A 23,491-nucleotide genomic window follows, 5' to 3' on the forward strand; every position below is an offset into this window, starting at 1 on the left:
TCCCTGTACACTGATTATCCCTATTCTGCCCCTGCCCCCCTCTCTGTTACCCTAACCTGCCTAACCTCTTCTCCCTGTACACTGATTATCCCTATTCTGCCTCCCTCTCTGTTACCCTAAACTGCCTAACCTCTTCTCCCTGTACACTGATTATCCCTATTCTGCCCCTGCCTCCCTCTCTGTTACCCTAACCTGCCTAACCTCTTCTCCCTGTACACTGATTATCCCTATTCTGCCTCCCTCTCTGTTACCCTAAACTGCCTATCCTCTTCTCCCTGTACACTGATTACACCCAGTCTGCCCCTGCATCCCTCTCTGTTACCCTAACCTGCCTAACCTCTTCTCCCTGTACACTGATTATCCCTATTCTGCCTCCCTCTCTGTTACCCTAAACTGCCTATCCTCTTCTCCCTGTACACTGATTACACCCAGTCTGCCCCTGCATCCCTCTCTGTTACCCTAACCTGCCTAACCTCTTCTCCCTGTACACTGATTATCCCTATTCTGCCCCCCTCTCTGTTACCCTAAACTGCCTAACCTCTTCTCCCTGTACACTGATTATCCCTATTCTGCCCCTGCCTCCCTCTCTGTTACCCTAACCTGCCTAACCTCTTCTCCCTGTACACTGATTATCCCTATTCTGCCTCCCTCTCTGTTACCCTAACCTGCCTAACCTCTTCTCCCTGTACACTGATTATCCCTATTCTGCCCCCCTCTCTGTTACCCTAAACTGCCTAACCTCTTCTCCCTGTACACTGATTATCCCTATTCTGCCCCTGCCCCCCTCTCTGTTACCCTAACCTGCCTAACCTCTTCTCCCTGTACACTGATTATCCCTATTCTGCCTCCCTCTCTGTTACCCTAACCTGCCTAACCTCTTCTCCCTGTACACTGATTATCCCTATTCTGCCCCCCCTCTCTGTTACCCTAAACTGCCTAACCTCTTCTCCCTGTACACTGATTATCCCTATTCTGCCCCTGCCTCCCTCTCTGTTACCCTAACCTGCCTAACCTCTTCTCCCTGTACACTGATTATCCCTATTCTGCCTCCCTCTCTGTTACCCTAAACTGCCTATCCTCTTCTCCCTGTACACTGATTACACCCAGTCTGCCCCTGCATCCCTCTCTGTTACCCTAACCTGCCTAACCTCTTCTCCCTGTACACTGATTATCCCTATTCTGCCTCCCTCTCTGTTACCCTAAACTGCCTATCCTCTTCTCCCTGTACACTGATTACACCCAGTCTGCCCCTGCATCCCTCTCTGTTACCCTAACCTGCCTAACCTCTTCTCCCTGTACACTGATTATCCCTATTCTGCCCCCCTCTCTGTTACCCTAAACTGCCTAACCTCTTCTCCCTGTACACTGATTATCCCTATTCTGCCCCTGCCCCCCTCTCTGTTACCCTAACCTGCCTAACCTCTTCTCCCTGTACACTGATTATCCCTATTCTGCCTCCCTCTCTGTTACCCTAAACTGCCTAACCTCTTCTCCCTGTACACTGATTATCCCTATTCTGCCCCTGCCCCCCTCTCTGTTACCCTAACCTGTCTAACCTCTTCTCCCTGTACACTGATTATACCTATTCTGCCTCCCTCTCTGTTACCCTAAACTGCCTATCCTCTTCTCCCTGTACACTGATTACACCCAGTCTGCCCCTGCATCCCTCTCTGTTACCCTAGCCTGCCTAACCTCTTCTCCCTGTGCACTGATTATCCCTATTTCTCCTTGTGCACTGATTATCCCTATTCTGCCCCTGCATCCCTCTCTGTTACCCTAGCCTGCCTAACCTCTTCTCCCTGTGCACTGATTATCCCTATTTCTCCTTGTGCACTGATTATCCCTATTCTGCCCCTGCCTCCCTCTCTGTTACCCTAATCTTTTCTCCCTGTACATTGATTATCCCTATTCTGCCCCAGCCTTCCTTCTCTGTGCACTGCCTGGGGGCGGGCTGCGCATGCTCGTTGCCAGGCGGGGCACTTGATCAGGTCGGGCGGTTGCTGAGACTGGCAGTGCTGGATGCTACACCTGCCGCTCTTTGGAGACTATTGGTGCCGCTGAATATGGCGAGCCCGGGGCAGGTCTGATGAGCTGTGGGGTAAGTGAGGTGGGATATGGTGCCCTCTGCCCTGGCGGGGATGGGAACAAAGGCTGAGCCGCTCCCTGTGTGCGCAGTGGCGTGTGTGTATCTCTGATATATGTGTGTGTGTGATATATATATATCTGTGATAAATGTGCGCGTGATATGTGTGTATATGTGCGCGTGATGTGTGTGTATCTGTGTGCGTGATAAATGTGCGTGTGAGATACATGTACTCTATGTGTGTGTGTGATATATTTATGTCTGTGTATGTGATAAATGTGCGTGTGATACATGTACTCTATGTGTGTGTGTGTGATATATTTATGTCTGTGTATGTGATAAATGTGCGTGTGATGTTTCTGTGTATATGTGTATATATATATATATATATATATATATATATATATATATATGTGTGTGTGTGATATATGTGCGTATGCTACATTGTGTGATGTGTGTATGTGATAAATGTGTGAGTGCTGTACTGTATTTATATATATATGTGTGTGTGTGTGTCTGATAAATGTGAGTGTACTGTACTGTTCTGTATTTATGTATATGTGTGTGATAGGTATATATGCTAAACAAAAGTGTTTGTGTATCAGTGGGTGTGATATATGTGCACTGTACCCTGTGTGCACTTTAAATAGATGTATGTATCAGTGTGCATTTTTGTTTGTGTGTGTGTGTATATATATATATATATATGTGTGTGTGTGTTGTGTAGTCATGTATGATTATGTACATATTCCTGAAATGTGAAGGTTTATAAGTGTGTCACAATACACGACTATATACTAGTAAGGGAGTATATGTACAGTATGCACTTGCTCCTGTATCCATAATATATTTGTTTACATGACTTTGTGTGTACGTATCACTATCTCTTGTTTGTGAATCACAGCTTTATACATCAGCACTATATGTGCATAAGTAAGGGGCTTACAGTGCATATGTGTGCGCACTCCGCCAGCGTGACATACACATCATACAATGAGGTGTGTGGGAAGTGGGTAAAGTTCAGAGCCAGAGTGCTTGAAATGTAAAGTATTGTAAGCAAAATGATAGCAGCATATGGTTAGTTTGTATATAAACATTACATAAGAGCTTTTGTCACAAGGAGCTTGCAATCAAATTATACACTTTTATGTTGATGCCATTATATTTGATGAACTGTGTTCTGTCTTGCACACGTGTCCACTAATCTGTTTTAATTACAGCCAAAATGATATATTTTTGGGTATGAGTGGCATAAAACATATTACTTTTTAATTTGATTTCATTGTATTGTTTCATAGAATAGGAATAGTTGGATTGAAATGGCTAATTGTAAAAATGTAAAATTATGAGTCATTAAAGGTTTGTAATCAGAAGTTTCACTTCATAAAGAGTATTTAAGGGACATAAATTGTAAACTGTAAGTGTAAATGCCAGTATACATGAGTCGTGACTTGCATTTCATTGGCATTTCTTACCAACTAATAGCTTTAGTAAGTGAACAAGTGCTGTTTGAGCACGAAACATGTCTGCTTTGTGCACCTGCATCACAACCAGGATTTTATCATGTCCTATTTAGTACGAATTGTTTGTTTTTAAATTTTGTCCCAATAAACATTTTTCACTTTTTACTGCAAGGACTTTGAGCGCTTTTTTCCTCTATGTGGATATAATAGCTTTAGTAACATGTTTAACTCATTGGATATAAGGTGTCGCTGACTGGCATGTTACTTATCAAAAAAATTGACATATTTGAAATACCTGACTTACATATATATATATATACATATATATACATATATATATATATATATATATACACACACACACATATGCAGATATATATATATATATATATATATATATATACACAAACACACATACAGTGTATGTGTATATATATATATATATATATATATATATATCAATGAACAAATATTTCAAAAATAATTGGCATATAAGGAAATTCATAATTTTAAAGAATAAATACAAATAGCAATAGAGTTACACTGGCAGCATGATACTATAAGCTTTTTTGTCAATGTAAATGCTTTAAATCAAATAAACCTCTGTTGTTTAAAAAAATGGTTTCCTATGATATGTTCAAGAAAGTGTTAAAAATAGTGCTTGTTAGCAAGAAATGTTTTTAATTGGACAACGTCATTAATTGTTTTATCTGCACCTGTATATATTCTTTGTAAACACAGAATACCACAGCAGTCTATGAGTACGGCCATACGGCTGAAACGCGTTAGACTGGGGTATTCTGTCTAACATGCACCTTTTGGAAACTATTTGATGCTTTTAAAAACGTTCAAATAAAAGTTACGTTTTTATTCTGGATACCGCCTCTGGACTTTTCTTCCTGGTTATTATATATATATATATATATATATATATATATATATACACATATACACACACACACTATATTAGATTGCATCATGTCATAATCTATGTTTTTGCTTCAGTGTATAACTATGTATAATTTCATGATGGAGAAGTAGTGATTTGTAAAATGATTAGAACGCTCACAGGGGAATTGTTTTGATGCTAAGTTTGGTCAGTCATTTATTGACCTATTCATGCTGCATTTTCTGAAAACCGTAACTAATTAAAGACCAATTCAGCAGAGACTTATAAATGGTGCATGATCAAAAAAAGAGACAACACTTACTTTAGCATGTTGAGTTCCGGAGAGAAGTATTTTATGAAAAGAAAATGAGACAAGAGAACATGTATGGAAGTTTGATGGTAGTAGATTTGGAAGCAGTTTGTGACAGTAAAACATACGGTAGATAAGCGGAGTAAACTTCTGGCAGAAGTGGACGAGTGCCACAAGGGAGTTCATGTCTGGGATAGAAACCCATAAGCTTAGATGTTTTAGGAAAATGTACAGACTAGATATTGTCTTGTAAATGGTTTTATTTAGAGCTGCAACAACTAATCGTCATAATCGATAATAATCGATTATGAAAATAGTTGTCAACGAATCTCATAATCGATTAATTGATTAGTTGGTTTGCAATTAGTTGGTCTGTGCACAACACCAGCTGCTTCACTCTAATGAGCCCCTGCACATAGTATTGTGTTTTATGGTTATGTCCTTAGCCTAAAGGACATCTACAGACGTCTACTTTTCACTTTTTCAGGACAGTATACGTTTACAACTACCCCTGGCTTATGTGCAACCCAGATATAATAGTCATCATTTGGATTGTTTATATTAAATCTGGTGATTTGGAACTATGCTTTGCATGATATAGTGCTGAGCTTGTTATCTACACCTAGCCCCTAGATTGATGGGAGTTATTTAAATTGATGTGCACTATTATCTGTTTGCACAATTATTAGCGTATTGCTTGCTATTGCTGATTATATGTACTGTATAAATAAATGTGTAAGGCTTTGTCCTGATATTGATATACAGTCCTTAGTGCTATTGATTTTTATTGTTTTTTTATATTTTTAATAAATTGTGATATGTACCAGATTCAACCTTTATAAGTATATATTCTTTATTTTTAGAGCGGACTAGATATTTCCCCTAACCTTATAGCTGGTTATTTACCATTGCATATAGATATTCAAGATATTTTTATGTTAGAATGAAGTCAAGGGTTACTTTATTGAGAGGTCCCTTGCCAAGGTAGAAAACACTTTGCATTGGTGAAGAGCTAACAAAGATAAATATCCCACTTTGGTGAAATTGGTAAAACCCTACTTATACACCTCAACAGCCTTTTCTCTGCAGCAGGAAATATAGCTGCAAACAGAGAACCAGCCTTAGCTAGAAGCATGTGGACATGTTGAGATTTTTGCATTTCAATGCAAAGTTTCTGAAAGAGTGAGTAACAGAATGTTATTAACAGTGATAGTCTAACTCTTTCTAGTTCTACCTCTTTTCAAACAGTTTGTGGTTTTGTATAATTATAAAACTGTGCTCTGCTGCTTAAAAATTGAAGAAAGAGTTGTGTTAATGTAAAGTTTTAGTCTGAAGTTTATATTTGTAACACTTATTATGTGGATTTTATTTAAAACATAGAAAACTATTATTGATTCTCTATTTATCCGATTAGTCGATTAATCGAAAAAATAATTGGCCGATTAATCAATTATGAAAATAATCGTTAGTTGCAGCCCAAGTTTTATTTTACAGTTTAAAGGGACATTCTTTTTGTTAGAGCATTTTAATTTTGAAGAAAATCCTACAAAGGAGTTAAATATATAGTGAAAAACATTCCCCAGTACTGCTGCAGATAATGACTTTACTGGTGAGTGTAACATACATACATATGCCTGCTCCTGATTGGCCTACCTGTAGTTCCCTTATTTGGAGCATCATGGGAGCACATCGTGTGCTTCACTCTGCCTTTAACTAATTTGCAAGGAAACAATATTTCAATTATAAATGAAATGCTTTAACAAAAGAGGATTTTATTTTTATACCAGAATATCCCTTTAAAGGGACAGTGAAGTCAACCTTGTTTGCTCATGATTCAGATAGAGCATGTCATTTTAGACAACTTTTCAACCTTTATTCTCTTGGTATCTTTGATACTGCTGAACCTTTACTGTGATTGGTAAATTAAAACAAACTGAAATGGACTAAAGTTCCCCCCCAACAGTATAATTTATATTTCCATGATCTTGGACAGTCAGGCAGGGTTTGGATAAAGTCCAGTGCTGCCCTCAGCATAGACTTGAAAAGCAATGAGGTGTGTGGGGTGAATAGACCAAGGCATGTGCAGTAGAATAAATGAGACATTATTGGGGGGGGTTGTCTAAAGAGGGGTCAGGATATTCAGTGCCAGGAGGGGCAGTTTCAGTTGTCACACAAACACATAGAGAACTATAGGTTTTTCTAACTTGGATGTTTGGGTGAGCGCCAGTGATTGTGTGCTTATTATTTTTAAGGGTTAATGGTTTCCTGTAGTGTAAAGTTCTGACTCTGAGCACTTGCTTTGTACTTGGTGCTCAAAACCTCTCACTATGTTTAGGTCTTAAACTAACAGAACCTGTTTAATTTACCTTTCCTCAAGCAGAAGTTCCTGAAATTCTGGCCTGTTTGTGGCCCTCAAGGAGTGTAATTGGACACCAGCATTCCCTCTAATATTCAACAAGCTTTGCATGCAATAAAGTAATTTCATTTTCAGTTCATGCTCCACGTCAATGAAAAAATACTGTGATTTAGACTGTGTGTTGTCACTTTTCCTTAGTGATGTGGCACATCAATTCTATAATATAACCAGCCACTCAAACCTCATTTTTTAAATGAAAGGGGTAGGAAAGTCCAAATTAAACTTGCAAGAATCAGACTTATTTTCAAATGTGCTTTGTTTTCTTGGTATCCATTGTTGAAAATGACAATGCACATATCTTACACTAGTGGGAGCTCGCTGATTGGTTCCTTCATACATTTGTCTTTGTGATGGGCTAACTAGATGTGTTCAGCTTGCTGCTAGTAGTGCAATGCTGTTCCTTCAGCAAAGGATAAAAAGCAAATGCGAATCTCTTTAATAAGAGTAATGGGGGCTTTTAGCAGTTAAAAGGCGGCGTGGTAGTCTTTGCTTTACTTTTAACATTTTGCTACCCCTTTGCAGAAAGCCGGGGTTGGTTACTCTTTTCTTTCTTTTGCATTCAGGTCCCTGTCAGCTGCCGGGTGAGGCTGGCAGACCTGCATCTGCTGTAAATGCTCCACAGCAGAAGAACCTGGTTTGTAAGTCCTTTATTTTATTTTTCTTTGCACACTAAGGGGTAGATTTAACAAGCGCCGAATGGCCCTTGTTTCCGCCCGAGTTTTGAGGCTCGCCGAAAACAGCAGTTATGAAGCAGTGGTCTAAAGACCGCTGCTCTATAACTTGTCCGCTGCCTTTGAGGCTGCGGTCTTCAATCCGCGCGATCCTATACGATCGGGCTGATTGACACGCCCTGCTAGCGGCCGCGAATCTGCAGGGTGCGGCATTGCACAAGCAGGTAAGATATGTCTGTCGGACATGATACGCTACAGCGTATCATGTTGGACAGACATTGGGAAATCTACCCCTAAGAGTGAAAGTAAGAGGACAGACAATCGGGGACCCGGTGGGACCTGTTACCCTCAGGAAGGGTTTGTATTTTAATGCAGTTATTTCCTCAAAGTTTGGGAAATTTTGCGGCGGAGCAGATTCCTGGGTAATCCAGTGAAAGATTAATTAAATCTAATGCTGCCTCTTTAGCCTTTTTGAAGGGTCAAGTATCATAGAGACCCAGGCTTATATTGTATGGGGACAGGGTGTATATATGCCCTCACATTCGTTTACACAAACTCACTAATGGTTATATTGCTTATAGGGAAACAAAGCCTCTTTGCAGTCAGGGGTTCCCTATTGACGACGGATTCTATTTATCATTATAAATTTATCATTATTTCCGTCTAAGGCTGAATGTGTACTAAGCTGTGGGTACTAAGGCCTAGATTTGGAGTTCGGCGGTAAAAGGGCTGTTAACGCTCCGCGGGCTTTTTTCTGGCTGCACCATAAATTTAACTCTGGTATCGAGAGTTCAAACAAATGCTGCGTTAGGCTCCAAAAAAGGAGCGTAGAGAATTTTTACCGCAAATGCAACTCTCGATACCAGAGTTGCTTACGGACGCGGCCGGCCTCAAAAACGTGCTCGTGCACGATTCCCCCATAGGAAACAATGGGGCTGTTTGAGCTGAAAAAAAACCTAACACCTGCAAAAAAGCAGCGTTCAGCTCCTAACGCAGCCCCATTGTTTCCTATGGGGAAACCCTTCCTACGTCTGCACCTAACACTCTAACATGTACCCCGAGTCTAAAGACCCCTAACCTTACACTTATTAACCCCTAATCTGCCGCCCCCGCTATCGCTGACACCTGCATATTTCTTTAAACCCCTAATCTGCCGCTCCGTAAACCGCCGCAACCTACGTTATCCCTATGTACCCCTAATCTGCTGCCCTAACATCGCCGACCCCTATATTATATTTATTAACCCCTAATCTGCCCCCCTCAACGTCGCCGACACCTGCCTACACTTATTAACCCCTAATCTGCCGAGCGGACCTGAGCGCTACTATAATAAAGTTATTAACCCCTAATCCGCCTCACTAACCCTATCATAAATAGTATTAACCCCTAATCTGCCCTCCCTAACATCGCCGACACCTACCTTCAATTATTAACCCCTAATCTTCCGATCGGAGCTCACCGCTATTCTAATAAATGGATTAACCCCTAAAGCTAAGTCTAACCCTAACACTAACACCCCCCTAAGTTAAATATAATTTTAATCTAACGAAATTAATTAACTCTTATTAAATAAATTATTCCTATTTAAAGCTAAATACTTACCTGTAAAATAAATCCTAATATAGCTACAATATAAATTATAATTATATTATAGCTATTTTAGGATTAATATTTATTTTACAGGCAACTTTGTAATTATTTTAACCAGGTACAATAGCTATTAAATAGTTAAGAACTATTTAATAGTTACCTAGTTAAAATAATAACAAATTTACCTGTAAAATAAATCCTAACCTAAGATATAATTAAACCTAACACTACCCTAGCAATAAAATAATTAAATAAACTACCTACAATTACCTACAATTAACCTAACACTACACTATCAATAAATTAATTAAACACAATTCCTACAAATAAATACAATTAAATAAACTAGCTAAAGTACAAAAAATAAAAAAGAACTAAGTTACAGAAAATAAAAAAATATTTACAAACATAAGAAAAATATTACAACAATTTTAAACTAATTACACCTACTCTAAGCCCCCTAATAAAATAACAAAGCCCCCCAAAATAAAAAATTCCCTACCCTATTCTAAATTAAAAAAGTTACAAGCTCTTTTACCTTACCAGCCCTGAACAGGGCCCTTTGCGGGGCATGCCCCAAGAATTTCAGCTCTTTTGCCTGTAAAAAAAAACATACAATACCCCCCCCCCAACATTACAACCCACCACCCACATACCCCTAATCTAACCCAAACCCCCCTTAAATAAACCTAACACTAATCCCCTGAAGATCTTCCTACCTTGTCTTCACCATCCAGGTATCACCGATCCGTCCTGGCTCCAAGATCTTCATCCAACCCAAGCGGGGGTTGGCGATCCATAATCCGGTGCTGAAGAGGTCCAGAAGAGGCTCCAAAGTCTTCCTCCTATCCGGCAAGAAGAGGACATCCGGACCGGCAAACATCTTCTCCAAGCGGCATCTTCGATCTTCTTCCATCCGGAGCGAAGTGGCAGGATCCTGAAGACCTCCAGCGCGGAACATCCATCCGGACCGACGACTGAACGACGAATGACTGTTCCTTTAAGGGACGTCATCCAAGATGGCGTCCCTCGAATTCCGATTGGCTGATAGGATTCTATCAGCCAATCGGAATTAAGGTAGGAAAATTCTGATTGGCTGATGGAATCAGCCAATCAGAATCAAGTTCAATCCGATTGGCTGATCCAATCAGCCAATCAGATTGAGCTCGCATTCTATTGGCTGTTCCGATCAGCCAATAGAATGCGAGCTCAATCTGATTGGCTGATTGGATCGGCCAATCGGATTGAACTAGATTCTGATTGGCTGATTCCATCAGCCAATCAGAAAATTCCTACCTTAATTCCGATTGGCTGATAGAATCCTATCAGCCAATCGGAATTCGAGGGACGCCATCTTGGATGACGTCCCTTAAAGGAACAGTCATTCGTCGTTCAGTCGTCGGTCCGGATGGATGTTCCGCGCTGGAGGTCTTCAGGATCCTGCCACTTCGCTCCGGATGGAAGAAGATCGAAGATGCCGCTTGGAGAAGATGTTTGCCGGTCCAGATGTCCTCTTCTTGCCGGATAGGAGGAAGACTTTGGAGCCTCTTCTGGACCTCTTCAGCACCGGATTATGGATCGCCAACCCCCGCTTGGGTTGGATGAAGATCTTGGAGCCAGGACGGATCGGTGATACCTGGATGGTGAAGACAAGGTAGGAAGATCTTCAGGGGATTAGTGTTAGGTTTATTTAAGGGGGGTTTGGGTTAGATTAGGGGTATGTGGGTGGTGGGTTGTAATGTTGGGGGGGGGGGGTATTGTATGTTTTTTTTTACAGGCAAAAGAGCTGAAATTCTTGGGGCATGCCCCGCAAAGGGCCCTGTTCAGGGCTGGTAAGGTAAAAGAGCTTGTAACTTTTTTAATTTAGAATAGGGTAGGGAATTTTTTATTTTGGGGGGCTTTGTTATTTTATTAGGGGGCTTAGAGTAGGTGTAATTAGTTTAAAATTGTTGTAATATTTTTCTTATGTTTGTAAATATTTTTTTATTTTCTGTAACTTAGTTCTTTTTTATTTTTTGTACTTTAGCTAGTTTATTTAATTGTATTTATTTGTAGGAATTGTGTTTAATTAATTTATTGATAGTGTAGTGTTAGGTTAATTGTAGGTAATTGTAGGTAGTTTATTTAATTATTTTATTGATAGGGTAGTGTTAGGTTTAATTATATCTTAGGTTAGGATTTATTTTACAGGTAAATTTGTTATTATTTTAACTAGGTAACTATTAAATAGTTCTTAACTATTTAATAGCTATTGTACCTGGTTAAAATAATTACAAAGTTGCCTGTAAAATAAATATTAATCCTAAAATAGCTATAATATAATTATAATTTATATTGTAGCTATATTAGGGTTTATTTTACAGGTAAGTATTTAGCTTTAAATAGGAATAATTTATTTAATAAGAGTTAATTAATTTCGTTAGATTTAAATTATATTTAACTTAGGGGGGTGTTAGTGTTAGGGTTAGACTTAGCTTTAGGGGTTAATACATTTATTAGAATAGCGGTGAGCTCCGGTCGGCAGATTAGGGGTTAATAATTGAAGTTAGGTGTCGGCGATGTTAGGGAGGGCAGATTAGGGGTTAATACTATTTATGATAGGGTTAGTGAGGTGGATTAGGGGTTAATAACTTTATTATAGTAGCGCTCAGGTCCGCTCGGCAGATTAGGGGTTAATAAGTGTAGGCAGGTGTCGGCGACGTTGTGGGGGGCAGATTAGGGGTTAATAAATATAATATAGGGGTCGGCGGTGTTAGGGGTAGCAGATTAGGGGTACATAGGGATAACGTAGGTGGCGGCGCTTTGCGGTCGGAAGATTAGGGGTTAATTATTTTAAGTAGCTGGCGGCGACGTTGTGGGGGGCAGGTTAGGGGTTAATAAATATAATATAGGGGTCGGCGGTGTTAGGGGTAGCAGATTAGGGGTACATAAGTATAACGTAGGTGGCGGTCGGCAGATTAGGGGTTAAAAATTTAAATCGAGTGGCGGCGATGTGGGGGGAGCTCGGTTTAGGGGTACATAGGTAGTTTATGGGTGTTAGTGTACTTTAGGGTACAGTAGTTAAGAGCTTTATGAACCGGCGTTAGCCAGAAAGCTCTTAACTCCTGCTATTTTCAGGCGGCTGGAATTTTGTCGTTAGAGCTCTAACGCTCACTTCAGAAACGACTCTAAATACCAGCGTTAGAAAGATCCCATTGAAAAGATAGGCTACGCAAATGGCGTAGGGGGATCTGCGGTATGGAAAAGTCGCGGCTGAAAAGTGAGCGTTAGACCCTTTAATCACTGACTCCAAATACCAGCGGGCGCCCAAAACCAGCGTTAGGAGCCTCTAACGCTGGTTTTGACGGCTACCGCCGAACTCCAAATCTAGGCCTAAGTCTTTATTTATGCACATAATAAGGATGGTTAGGATCGTTGGCACGATCAAGATTTTATCTCTGCACTCAGCAGATAGCATAATCTATGATCCTTTTCTTCGCGCCTTTTTGACAGAGGAGCTCTTCTCATTTTATGTCCGGGTAAGATAGGACATAAGGGCTCCTTATTGCGTTAGCGGCTTATTGCGTTAACGGAGCGTATTTAGGAGTACCCAAATCATTTAGCTGCGTAAGTCACTCCGTAATATCTCTAGAGTGTATGCATATATAGGGTATGACTGTATGGGGATGTGTTGTTTGTATGGCAGCACTGTGACGCACTTTAGTATAGTGCTTTAGCCATTATTAGTTTTGTTAACCTCTTCCTTACCGGAGGTTTCACTTGAGTGCATTCCCTCTGCTCCCTGTATATAGTTGGCGCATATTTCCCTATTGTACCCTTTTTATTTTTGCCGTTTAGAAGTATACAAATGGCGGTCCATTATTTCTTTGTTGAAGGAATTTTTAAGGGAATATTTACTTAAGGTGTTACACAGTCTTTTTAAATTATTATGTGTTATCTGACTGTAGCTGTATGCTTCTCTGTAACTAGTTTCTGTCAGTTTTTTTGTAGTGGACTGGTTAGAATACAGTACTTTTTCCTGATATTCAGGAATTGTCAGTTCTGTGGTGCCACCCAGTGGCGTGTAAGAATCCAATGTTTTATTAAACGAGGTGTGAAACATTTTCAATCTGTACAGTATTATCTGTATTTAGACCTTGTTTTATCCTTCAGGTTAGATCAACTGTCTATTATCCTCAGGTTATTTTCCCTGTATATCAGAATTTCTGATTTACCTATATATGATCCCAGATAATTTTTCTGCCTGAGCATTGCTATATGAATGGTAGCGCTCGTGAGCTCAGGTTTTTCAGACTAGGAACCTAAATTGTCTCCTTAGAGGGTTTTGTAGGTAGAGTTCTTTTTCTCTCAGGGTCCTCATAAATTCTTTCACCCTGGATTGATCTCTGTGTCAGAACACTGAGATTTTCTTGGGTATCCAATGTCCTTATGGTGACATGACTTCCTCTCTATATTTCAGGAGCATGACTGGAGCAATCTTAAAGGGACAGTCTAGGCCAAAATAAACTTTCATGATTCACATAGAGCATGTAATTTTAAACAATTTTCCAATTTACTTTTATCACCAATTTTGCTTTGTTCTCTTGGTATTCTTAGCTAAAAGATTAACCTAGGATGTTCATATGCCAATTTCTTAGACCTTGAAGGCCACCACTTCTCAGAATGCATTTTAACAGTTTTTCACCACTAGAGGGTGTTAATTCACGTATATTTCATATAGATAACACTGTGCTCGTGCACGTGAAGTTATCTGGGAGCAGGCACTGATTGGCTAAACTGCAAGTCTGTCAAAAGAACTGAAATAAAGGGGCAGTTTGCAGAGGCTTAGATACAAGATAATCACAGAGGTTAAAAGTATATTATTATAACTGTGTTGGTTATGCAAAACTGGGGAATGGGTAATAAAGGGATTATCTATCTTTTAAAACCAATAACAATTCTGGTGTAGACTGTCCCTTTTAATATAGTTCTGGGTGCTCTCAGGACTTTAAATTGCTTGTCTTTTATAGAGAATTTTTATTTAATTGAAACATGATTTCAGCTCTGTTTCAAGTCTTGAGCATTTTATATGGCCACAGGTTTATGCAGTACTCATATTGTCTAGTGCTTTTTTCACTAAGACCATTTTATGTCCCTAGTTTGGGCATCGTGGTTCTATATTATCAGAATAGGATCAAGTCTTGCCCTCCAAGGGAAAGATTTCTCCTGTCAAGACCTACCTCAATCCAGACAAGCTATAACTCAGTGGTTAAGGTCATGTACTGGAATCCCAGAGGTCTGGGTTTTAATCCAGGTGAGAGCAACCTTGTATTTTTATAACAGAGGAAGAACTTCTTATATGGCGTAGAGGACCTATCCTCCCTGGGAGTTATTGTTCCTGTGCCTCTAGAGGAACTTGGTCCAGGATTTTATTCAAATCTATTTGTGGTTCCCAAACAGGAGGGAATTTTCCGACCCATCCTAGACCTCGTGTCTAAACAAATTCCTCAGGGCTCCATCCTTCAAGATGGAAACTATTCGTTCCATTCTTTCTTTGGTTCAGGAAGGTCAGTCCATGATGACCTTTAACCTAAAGGAGACGTATTTACATGTTCTTGCCACAGCTCCCAGAATTTTCCAAGTTTCTCGGAGCTCTATTGGCAGAGATCAGATCCCAGGGAATTGCTGTGATGCCTTATCTAGATGACTTCTTGATTCAGGCATCATCTTTTCAACTAGCAAAATCTCATACAGAGATGCTGTCTTTTCTACGTTCCCACGGTTCTCTAGTTCCAGCTACAAGTGTGTTTCCTAGGGACAATCATAGATTCCCTATCCATTAAGGTTTTCCTGACAGACGTCAGAAAATGTAATCTTCTTGCTGCTGGCCTTTCTCTCCAGTCTGCCTTTCATCCAACAATGGACTTTAAATTGCTTGTCTTTTATATGCATGGAGGTGATTGGTCTGATAGTGACTTCCATGGACATCATTCCTTTTGCTCGTTTCCATTTGCGTTCGCTGCAGCTTTGCATGCTCATTCAATGGAAAGGAGACCATTCAGACTTATCACAGAGGATAAATCTGGACTCCCTGACAGGAGACTCACTTCGTGGTGGATTTGTCAGGAAATCTGGCTTGGAGCCAGCCTATTCGGCTGTGTAGCAGTTTGGGGTTCTCTAAAAGCTCAGGGCCTGTGGACTCGAGAGGAATCTTTTCTCCCCATAAACATCTTGGAGTTGAGAGCAATTTTCAATGCCTTTTGATAGCTTGGACTCAATTATCTTTAGTCCGGTTTATCAGATTCCATTTGGACAACATCACCTCAGTGGCTTACATCAACCACCAGGGAGGAACTTGGAGTTCCTTGGCTATGAAGGAGGTGACTCGCATTCTGCAGTGGGCGAAAGCTCATGATTGTCTCCTATCTGCCATCCACATTCCAGGAGTGGACAATTGGGAGGTGGATTTTCTGAGCAGACAGACTTTTATTCCGGGGAGTGGACTCTTCACCCGGAGGCATTTCTCCAGGATAACCCGCCCTGATAGATGCCCTAACGACTCCCTGGTTTTTCGGTCTAGCATTCCTATTTCCTCCATTTGCTCTCTTTCCACGAGTCATTGTATCAAGCAAGGGAGAGCGTCTGGGATTCTAATAGATCCTGCCTGGCCTCAAAGGATCTGGTTTGCAGATCTGGTGAAGATGTCATCTCTTCCACCTTGGAGGTTACCTCTGAGGAAGGACCTTCTAATTCAGGGTCCTTTCCTCCTCCCAAGCCTGGAATCTCTGAAGCTGATTGCTTGGCGATTGAACGCCTAGTTCTGTCTAGATGTGGTTTTTCTGAAGCGGTCATTGATACTATGCTTCACACTCACCATTTGTTTTACTTGTTTTTAACTTCTGCTCTTGAAAAAGACGTGTAATATGTTGAAACGCCTTGAGCAAATAAACCTTTTTTATCTTAGCTGAAAGATTGTTACCATCTTTTCTTGCTGTGCCTGGCCGGATTCTCCTTTTATATGTAGTAAGTTACTACAGATTTACTATTGTACATTGGATACTTTTTTCGTTTGAGTTTCCATCTCACTCCCAGTCTAGTATTTGGACACTTTTTGGAAGAATGTCATTTGATATTAGAATCCTGTGGACTATTGCCACCTGAATCACACTCCAGTTCAGCAGACAATATACAACTTACGGAGTGAGTATACTGCACCATTATTAATTGGCTTTTATATACACTTCAAGCCTTTTTTCTCTTCATTCATTAGAGAAAATTACTTAACAGACCTGCGCCATCTATCACCACTACCCTATTTCTATACAGTCACTGAGGAGAGACTGCAAGAAGGCAGCTGTCTAATTTAAAGGAGAGCATCAGTTCTTAGTTCATTTGTTGCAGAACATTGTGTGTTTTTTCAATATTGCACTCCTCTGTACATTGTTGTATTTTATATGCTTCAGGCTCGCAAACCTGTTACTCGCAAGATTACCATAAGGTATGGCATAAATATCTTTATTGGTGTGACTCTAAGGGTTTTTCCTAGAGCCGGGTACGGATTCCCCGTATTTGATCTTTTCTTTAGGATGGCCTGGAGTAAGGTTTGTCAGTCAGTACTCTAAAGGGTCAGATTTCTGCATTATCTATCCTTTTGCACAAATGTCTGGCAGACTTCCCAGATGTTCAAGATTTTGTACAGGCCCTGGTCAGAATCAGGCCTGTGCTTATACTTGTTGCTCCTTCTTGGAGTTTTAATCTAGTTGTTTAGTTTTGCAGCAGGCTCCGTTTGAACCAATGCAAGTTGTTGATATCAAATTGTTATCTTGGTAGATTTTATTTTTCCTTGCTATATTCTTCCGCTCGCAGAGTTTCTGAGCTTTGAGCTCTGCAGTGTGATTTTCCGTACCTTATTTTTCATGCAGATAAGATGGTCCTTCCTACTAAATTTGGGTTTTCTCCCTAAGGTGGTGATGGATCGAAACATTAATAAGGAAATTGTAGTTCCTTCTTTTTGTCCTAATCCTTCTCATAAGGAACGTCTTTTGCATAACTTGGATGTTGTGCGCACTCTAAATTTCTTCTACAAGATATGACGAGTCCACGGATTTCATCCTTACTTGTGGGATATTAACCTCCTGCTAGCAGGAAGTGGCAAAGAGCACCACAGCAGAGCTGTATACAGGTAGCCCTCAGTTTACGCCGGGGTTAGGATCCAGAAGGAATGGTTGTAAATAGAAACCGTTGTAAATTGAAACCCAGTTTATAATGCAAGTCAATGGGAAATGAGGGAGTTAGGTTCCATGCCCCTCTCAAAATTGTCATAAGTAACACCTAATACATTATTTTTAAATCTTTGAAATGAAGACTTTAAATGTGAAACAGCATTATTAACCTAATAAAATAGATTGTATCATCATCAAACTAAGTTTAATGAACAAAAACATTTGCTAAACCGCACCTAATAAAATTATCACACAAACACAGACTGTATCATCATCAATCTAAGTTTAATGAAAAAAAACAAAATCACACAACAGACTGTATCATCATTAAACTAAGTTTAATGAACAAAAACGTTTTTTACTTGCCTTTTTCTGCAAACAGTTCTCTGTATTGAGTCTGCAGCTAAGGGAAGTGGCTGCTAGATCTTGTTCCTTTGAAAGCTGATCCATTGTTTGCTGCAACACAAGCGGACAGCTCCACCTACTGGCTATTTTAATGTATGCATGTGCTAATGCTTTCAATAGCTCTCAATGCTTTTCAATAGCAAAAAAAAGGGCGTTATTCTGAAACGGCGCAAATTGAACCGTCGTAAACCGAGGGCCACCTGTATATAGCTCCTCCCATCCCTCCACCCCCAGTCATTCTCTTTGTTTGTGTTAGTAATAGGAAGAGGTAAAGTGAGGTGTTAGTTTTAGATTCTTCAATCAAGAAATTTTTTATTTTAAAATGGTGCCAGTGAGTACTGTTTTCCTCAGGGAGATATCGTCAGTCTGGATTCCCAAGAGGAATGGAGACATTTATTTTTTCTGCCCTGACGTTGATGATCTTAGCAAACGTTATCTAAGATCCATTCTGGTTCCCACAGAGCTTCTGAAGGTAGTGCAAGAAAAATCTTCAGTGTGGAGAACGGTGTCATGCTACAAGCAGCATTGAGGTATGTTCAGCTCTTTACTTCTGGGGAGACTTGTTATATCAGAACTGGCTGACATTATTCCCTACCAGGGAAGGGGTAAGCAGTAGAGCTATATGCTTTATGGTGGTACTGGAATTACTGTGTTTTATATTGAATGCTATATATTATATGTGACTCAATATGGGCTAGACACTGGGAGATGCGGTTGAGAGACTGTCCTATTATTTGATAATTGGCCTAGAAAGATGGCTGTTTATTGATAATTGGCCTAGAAAGATGGCTGTTTATTGTAATCGTTTTTACTATACATTAAGGGACCACATGGCTTCACTTAATTTTCTTCCCATGTGGTTATGGGGGAAGGCTAATGCGACGCCCATGGTGGGCGGGGCCTATTTCACGCGCTCAGGCGTGCAGTTTCTCTTCAGTAAAAGGCAGCAAAGCCCTAGCTCCGGTGGGGCCCAAGTTAGTTGTTTGTTATTGTCACAGACTTGAGTACTCTGGGGGCAGGTAGGCGCCACAGCAGAGCTGTGGCGAGATGCAGGGGCTCATATTGTTTTTAAAACTTGGTTATATCAAATAACAAACTGTGCAATATTAATTAGCTAATTTGAGCTCCTTATTAGAGTTTTTATTGCTGACAAATCGTTTTTTGCGAGATGCAGAAAAATTGTTGCGCTTTTATTATTTAAAGGTGCAGTACTTTTTTTAAAAAATTTTTTTTTGAGTCAATAAATAAGGTTAAAAACGACTATTGTTGTTATTGCTAGTCTGTTTAACATGTCTGAACTTGAGGAAACTCCTTGTTCTATGTGTTTAGATGCCATTGTGGAACCCCCTCTTACTTTGTGTCCCTCATGTACTGAAAGGGCCTTACAATGTAAAAAGCATATTTTATGTAAAGAAAGTGTGCCTAAGGATGATTCTCAGTCTGAAGAGAATCAGGATATGCCGCCAAATTCTCCCCAAGTGTCACAACCTTTAACGCCCACCTAAGCGACGCCGGGTTCAAAAACTGTGTCTAATTCATTTACTCTGCAGGATATGGCTGCAGTTATGTCAACTACCCTTACAGAGGTATTATCTAAGTTACCAGTGTTACAGGGTAAACGCAGTAGGACAAAAGTCAATGTGAATACTGAGTCCGCTGATGCTTTGTTAGCTATTTCCGATGTACCCTCACAGGGATCTGAATCTGGGGTCAGGGAACTTCTGTCTGAGGGGGAACTTTCCGATTCGGGAAGTGCGTTACCTCAGACAGATTCGGACGTCATGTCCTTTAGATTTAAGCTTGAACACCTCCGCCTGTTACTTCTGGAGGTTTTAGCAACTCTGGATGACTGTGACTATTGTGGTACCACCAGAGAAATTGTGTAAAATGGACAAATACTTCGAGGTACCTGCTTACACTGATGTTTTTCCGGTTCCTAAGAGAATCTCGGAGATTATTAAGAGGGAATTGGACAGACCGGGTATTCCGTTTTCACCCTCTCCTAATTTCAAGAAAATGTATCCCATATCTGACACTGTTCGGGACTCTTGGCAAACAGTCCCTAAGGTGGAAGGAGCTATATCTACCCTGGCTAAGCGTACAACTATTCCTATTGAGGACAGTTGTGCTTTTAAAGACCCTATGGATAAGAAATTGGAGGGTCTTTTAAAGAAAATGTTTATTCATCAGGGTTTCCTTTTACAACCAACGGCCTGCATTGTACCAGTTACCACTGCGGCGGCCTTCTGGTTTGATGCTTTAGAAGAGTCTCTTAAGACTGAGACTCCTTTAGAGGATATTTTAGATAGAATTAAGGCTCTTAAGCTGGCTAATTCTTTTATTACAGATGCCGCCTTTCAGATTGCCAAGTTGGCGGCTAAGAATGCCGGATTTGCCATTTTAGCACGTAGAGCGTTATGGTTAAATTCTTGGTCTGCTGATGTGTCATCTAAGTCAAAGCTTTTGGCTATTCCTTTCAAAGGGAAAACCCTATTCGGGCCTGACTTGAAAGAGATAATTTCTGACATTACGGGAGGTAAGGGTCATCTTCTACCTCAGGATAGAACTGCTAAACTGAGGGGTAAACAAAATAATTTTCGTTCCTTTCGGAACTTTAAAGGAGTCCCCTCTTCTTCCGCCAAGCAAGAAGGGAATTTTGCTCAGGCCAAGTCCGTCTGGAGACCAAACCAGGCTTGGAACAAGGTTAAACAACCCAAGAAGCCCGCTAATGCTACCAAGACAGCATGAAGGGGCGGCCCCCGATCCGGGACTGGATCTAGTAGGGGGCAGACTTTCTCTCTTTGCCCAGGCTTGGGTAAGAGATGTTCAGGATCCTTGGACTATGGAAATCGTGTCCCAAGGGTATCAGCTGGAATTCAAAAGTTCTCTCCGAAGGGGGAGGTTTCTTCTTTCACGATTGTCTGCAGACCAGACAAAAAAAGAGAGGCATTCTTACGTTGTGTAAAAGATCTCTCTACTCTGGGGGCAATTTCTCCCGTTCCAAGACTGGAACAGGGACAGGGGTTTTACTCAAATCTTTTCGTGGTCCCCAAAAAAGAGGGCATATTTCGACCCATTTTAGATCTAAAGAGTCTAAACAAGTTTCTCAGAGTCCCTTCCTTCAAAATGGAGACTATTCGAACAATTCTGCCATTGATCCAGGAGACTACCGTGGACTTGAAGGATGCATACCTTCATATTCCTATCCACAGGGATCATCATCAGTTCCTAATTTGCCTTCCTGGACAAACATTTTCAGTTCGTGGCTCTTCCCTTCGGGTTGGCCACAGCACCCAGGATCTTCACGAAGGTTCTAGGGTCCCTTCTGGCGGTTCTCAGACCGCGGGGCATTGCAGTTGCGCCTTATCTGGACGATATTCTGATCCAGGCGTCGTCTTACCATCTGACAAAGTCTCATACAGACATGGTTCTGTCCTTTCTGAGGACTCCCGGGTGGAAGGTGAATCTAGAAAAGAGTTAATTAATTCCACAGATCAGGGTTCCCTTCCTGGGAACTTTAATAGATTCCATATCCATGAAAATTTTCTTGACAGAGGTCAGAAAGTTAAAGATTCTGAACATATGCCGAGCCCTTCAGTCCAATCCTTGGCCTTCAGTGGCTCAGTGCATGGAGGTAATTGGATTGATAGTGGCGGCAATGGACATCATTCCGTTTGCTTGTTTGCATCTCAGACCATTACAGCTGAGCATGCTCAGACAGTGGAATGGAGATTATGCAAATTTGTCTCCTCAGATAGATCTGGATCAGGAGACAAGAGACTCTTCTTTGGTGGTTGTCTCAGGATCATCTGTCCCAAGGGACGTGCTTTTGCAGACCCTCATGGGTGATAGTGACGACGACGGACGCCAGCCTTCTAGGTTGGGGTGTGGTCTGGAATTCCCTGAAGGCTCAGGGTGTGTGGACTTAGTCGGAGTCACTTCTTCCATTCAATATTCTGGAATTGAGAGCAATATTCAATGCGCTTCAGACGTGGCCTCAATTGGCTTCGGCCAAATTCATTCGCTTTCAGTCGGACAACATCACAACTGTGCCTTACATCAATCATCAGGGAGGAACAAGGAGTTCCTTAGCGATGACAGAAGTATCCAAGATAATTCGGTGGGCAGAGGTTCACTCTTGTTATTTGTCAGTAATCTACATCCCAGGAGTGGACAACTGGGAAGTGGACTTTTTAAGCAGACAGACGTTTCATCCGGGGGAGTGGGATCCCCCCCGGATGATTCTGATTCTCAGATGGGGCAGACCGGAGTTGGATCTGATGGCATCTCGTCAGAATGCCAAGCTTCCAAGATACGGATCCAGGTCAAGGGATCCTCAGGCCGAACTGATAGATGCCTTGGCAGTGCCTTGGTCGTTCAACCTAGCTTATGTGTTTCCACCGTTTGCTCTTCTGACCCGGGTGATTGCTCGGATCAAACAGGAGAGGGCTTCTGTAATTCTAATCGCGCCTGCGTGACCTCGCAGGACCTGGTATGCCGATCTAGTGGACATGTCCTCTCTGCCGCCGTGGAAGCTTCCATTGAGGCAGGACCTTCTCATTCAGGGACCCTTCCAACACCCAAATCTAGTTTCTCTGCAACTGACTGCTTGGAGATTGACTGCTTGATTTTATCTAAGCGGGGGTTCTCTGATTCGGTCATTGATACTTTGATTCAGGCACGTAAGCCTGTCACTAGAAAGATTGATCATAAGATATGGCGTAAATATCTTTTTTTGGTGTGAATCCAAAGGCTACTCATGGAGTATAGTTAGGATTCCCAGGATTCTGTCTTTTCTCCAAGAAGGATTGGAGAAAGGGTTATCAGCGAGTTCCTTAAAGGGACAAATCTCTGCTTTGTCAATTTTACTACACAAACGTTTGGCAGACGTTCCAGACGTTCAGTCTTTTTGTCAGGCTCTAACCAGAATTAAGCCTGTGTTTAGACCAATTGCTCCACCCTGGAGTTTGAATTTAGTTCTTAATGTTCTTCAAGGGGTTCCGTTTGAACCCATACATTCCATAGATATTACGTTGTTATCTTGGAAAGTTTTATTTATATTTGGTTGCTATTTCTTTCGGAGTCTCAGAGCTTTCAGCGTTACAATGTGATTCGCCTTATCTTATCTTCCATTCTGATAAGGTGGTTTTATGTACCAAACCTGGTTTCCTTCCTAAGGTTGTTTCTTATAAGAATATTAATCAGGAAATTGTTGTTCCTTCATTATATCCTAACCCTTCTTCTAAGAAGGAGCGTATGTTGCATAACTTGGATGTGGTCCGTGCCCTGAAGTTTTACTTGCAGGCGAATAAGGATTTCCGTTAATCATCTTCATTGTTTTTTCTGGAAAGTGTAGGGGTCAGAAGGCTACGGCTACCTCTTTCTTTTTGGCTGAAGAGTATCATCCGTCTGGCATATGAGACTGCTGGACAGCAGCCTCTTGAAAGAATTACGGCTCATTCT

The 23,491-nt window shown here is 41.0% G+C and overlaps 1 protein-coding gene across 1 annotated transcript in view; it reads left to right on the forward strand.

The window, feature by feature from the left end:
* The first annotated feature begins 1,952 nt into the window (after positions 1–1,952).
* ARMH4 (armadillo like helical domain containing 4) overlaps positions 1,953–23,491 on the forward strand; it is a 490,210-nt gene continuing 468,671 nt past the window's right edge. Inside the window, exon 1 of the mRNA XM_053697321.1 lies at positions 1,953–2,098. The gene's annotated coding sequence lies outside the window, so the exon portion shown is untranslated. The remainder of the gene's footprint in view (positions 2,099–23,491) is intronic.

Source organism: Bombina bombina, chromosome 1 (assembly GCF_027579735.1).
Source record: "Bombina bombina isolate aBomBom1 chromosome 1, aBomBom1.pri, whole genome shotgun sequence".
Classification (NCBI taxonomy): domain Eukaryota; kingdom Metazoa; phylum Chordata; class Amphibia; order Anura; family Bombinatoridae; genus Bombina; species Bombina bombina.